Genomic DNA, 3,550 nt, shown 5'->3' on the forward strand with positions numbered 1-3,550 from the left:
TTGATGACATGACTACTTGGGCAGGTCATCGGGTGCACCTTGATTTAAAAAAAAATAAAAAATAAAAAAAATAAAATAAAAAATATTTTAGAACATTAGCTTCACAATGCTAGTAAAAAAAAAAAAAAAAAAAAAATCACCATTAATGGTTATCAGTAGGTAAGTGTAGTAGGTAACTGTTGCCACACCTCCAGACAAAGGAGGCGCTAGCATGATGGCTAAGCGGGATGTTAGCAAATCATCTCAGGGACTGTGCGCTTTGTTTTTTCCTACACAGTTATGTCATGTTAGCATTGACGCGTCGTTAGAAGTTGCTAGCACCTATTTCAAACAAACCGCCCACCTGACTTTGATTATTATTTTTATTTTTTTGCATTTGCATGCGAGCACGTTGAAGAATGCACAGCCTGGAGCATTTTTTTTTTTTTAAATCTTCTCCCCTTCCCTACTGCATCCATCACCTGAACGAGACGTGTGGCAACACGGCCAGCAGACAGAATACAGGAGGGAGGTGGAGGGAGGGAGGTGTTTATTTAAAGCTTGTACAGTACACAAAAGAAAGCGGGAGCTTATTTGGAGTAGGATCAAACCGCAGTGCCAAACAAGAATGGAGAACGCTAATCAACGTCGGCGGCGGCTTTTGAGGCTTAAAGTTAAAATGCCCCACCCACTTGCGCTTGGTATCAAAAGTACTAGTGGTGTCGAACATTGTTCATTTGAACAAAATAATTTAGTCTCATGATTATTCCCAACTTTTAGGGGGTCATCTTGCCTTTTTGAATTGTTGTGTGTTTGTGTGTAATTTTTCAGACTTTTCTGCCTTTCTGTCAAATTTTTGACATTTTTGTTTTCTGCCTCTCTTCGTCCCTCTTTTTGACATTTTCTCTGCTATTCTTTGCTATCAAATTTCTAACATTTTTGGCTTTTTGAACTTTTTCTTTCCTGCCTTTTTTAAAATACATTTCCGAACTTTTTTTGGGGAATCTGTGTACATTTTATTGTAATTTTCGGCCTCTATTTTTTTGGTGGACATTTTATGGTTACTCTGACATTTTCTTTTTTGCCTTTTCCGATTCCTTTTTGGGTATTTATGGTGACTTTTAGTTTTTTTTTTAAATTATTATTATTTACTTGTCATCTCCCTTTTGCTTCTCATTCTCTGACAAATTAAAACTTTTGACTGACATTTTTTGAATATTTAATTATTCATTTTTATTCAAATAATTCCCTTTTTGAATTTCTGTGTATGTAATCTTTTAGACTTTGTTTTTCACATATTTTTAGACTTTTCCGCCTTTCTGTCACATTTCTGACATTTTTGGCAATTTTATGGACATAAGTAATTTTCTGCCTCTCTTCGTCCCTGTTTTGGACATTTTTCTGCCTTTTTTGCTATCAATTTTCTGACATTTTTTTTCAACACTTCCAATTTTTTGCTTTTTTTTGGGGGGGGGGGGGGGGGGGGGGCAAATCCAAAGACATTTTCTGGTAAATTTCAACATTTTATTTTCTGCCTTTTCCACTTCCTTTTTGAATATGTATGGTCACTTTATGCACATTTTTAATTTTTTTATTTTAACTTTTCATCTCCCTTTCACCTCTCTATCTCTGACAAATTAAAAATTTGGGCTCTTTTTTTTTTTTTTTTTTTTTTTTTAATATTTAATTATTAATTTTTATTCAAATAATTAATGATATAAAGAACAAACAAACGAACGAACGAAAGCACGAACCGGATGGGCCGATCCAGCGACACACGTCACGAGGCGACGACAGCCAGCCAACAATGTGACGATTGCGCAATTCTGCTGCCCTTCATACCAGGCAGCTGACAACCTCATGACTAAACGCTTGCTTGAATTGCACCATATGGACTCGAGTATTCGCACACGACCCCCTCCGTCGCTTCAAAAGGGGGATGCATTATGGAAAACGGATCTGCTTGATGTCTAACAAGTCGGGTCTGTGGAGTGGAAATCTTTTATCTGCCTATTTCTGAAAAGGAGTCCGTTAGTCAGCCTTTATGATGAATTGTCACGTCACTATTCAGCTAATTTACCTATTGATGATTTTCTTCACACGACTTAGTAGCTAGGCTGGGCAAAGAGCTGCCCGCCACTTTCAAGCTACAGGCAAAGCGCAACGTGTGAGAAGTGGCACATATTAGCGTGAGCAAATATGCAAATGATCAGCTCATTTGTTTGGCGGTTTGTTTAGCAAAGTGCAATTCTGCAGCTCGGTGATGAAGTGCTGCCTCCCCGACTGAAAAATAGAGTCAAATCGTTATATAGGTTGAAGTACAGCGCAATTATAGTCGCTATAGATGAGTTGAAAGTTGCAAAGTTGACAACATTGAGGCAAGTAGCCCTTGCCTCCCGCAAAGCCCTGGCTCCGCCCCCCCCCCTCCAGGCCGTCATCTGCAATTGCATTGAGAGCAAAAACCCCAAGGGCAGCAATTTCAACCAACGGGGATTTGATTTGTTCTGCAATTCTTCTTCCTTTGTGTGTTTTGACAGAAGAATGTTGGAGGCCTTTGATTAGGACATCTGGGAACTGTTTAAAATTGTGAATAAAAAATAAAAAATAAAATTGCTTCATCCGCCGCCTTTAAGCAATACGGATCTGGCACAGACTTCTTAGTTGTCAAGTCTTCATTTTTGGTAACAACTCAAATGGAGATTGTAGAAAGTTTGTTGTGGCACCAAGGCAGGCTTATAATGTTCATATTTATTTAAAAAATAAATAAAAAATCAATACTTTGACTTTTGTTTGTGCGACGTGCAGCAGTACAGGACTGCATTCACAGCAGGAAGACGTCAGGATGTTTCAAATATTCCGTTAATAATCACAAAGATTTGACAGATTTTACATTCCACCAACAATCTCGAATCCTCGAAGACATTTCACGTTATCAAACGTGATCATAAATAAACCAACAAGAAATGAAACGGCAACAAGTGGCAAATGGAAAGGGTTGAGGATTTTTTTCTTCTGAAACCGAAAATCCCCTAATTTAAAAAGGAAATAAAGAAAGAAGACAGTGGAAAGTTTTGAAATGAAGATAACGGCGGCATTATAGTTTGTTTTCATTTGCAGCCGCTCCCTCGTCCCTCCCGGCTTCTCGATTGGTTGCATTCCGTTGTCACCGAGTCACGCCTCGGGAGAAGAAGTCGGCTTTACTCACACAGGAACAATTACCGGTAATTTCTGCCCGGAAATCCATCCGACATCCGATGACTCGAATAATCGAGGAGGATCATCCATTTGAAACGCATTTGATAACAGCGGCCCGAATCTCCTTGACTTGTCCATACAGGATCGATCAATTATCATCCAGGCCAACAATCAGCGCTGATAATCGGCATTTTCACACACATTGGCATTACCATATAAAAATTTTAATGCCGGGATTTTCCCTTTTTCAGTGCTCCTCAATTATTTTTTGTTACACCCCTCCAAATTGTAGAGTTGTCAAGATTAATCGTTTATCAAATTAATCAACAATTTTAACATTCACTGCCAGCCCAGCAAAAATGCACCATTTGACGTC

General features: G+C 38.5%; 1 protein-coding gene across 1 annotated transcript in view; it reads right to left on the reverse strand.

Annotated features, from left to right (window-relative positions):
- Window positions 1-1,471: 1,471 nt before the first annotated feature.
- Window positions 1,472-3,550, reverse strand: part of LOC144009150 (inositol monophosphatase 1-like) — a 16,397-nt gene continuing 14,318 nt past the window's right edge. The window contains exon 9 of the mRNA XM_077508702.1: window positions 1,472-3,550. This exon is cut by the window's right edge and continues 1,127 nt beyond it. The gene's annotated coding sequence lies outside the window, so the exon portion shown is untranslated.

The sequence above is a fragment of the Festucalex cinctus genome, chromosome 20 (genome assembly GCF_051991245.1).
Source record: "Festucalex cinctus isolate MCC-2025b chromosome 20, RoL_Fcin_1.0, whole genome shotgun sequence".
In the NCBI taxonomy this organism is placed as follows: Eukaryota; Metazoa; Chordata; class Actinopteri; order Syngnathiformes; family Syngnathidae; genus Festucalex; species Festucalex cinctus.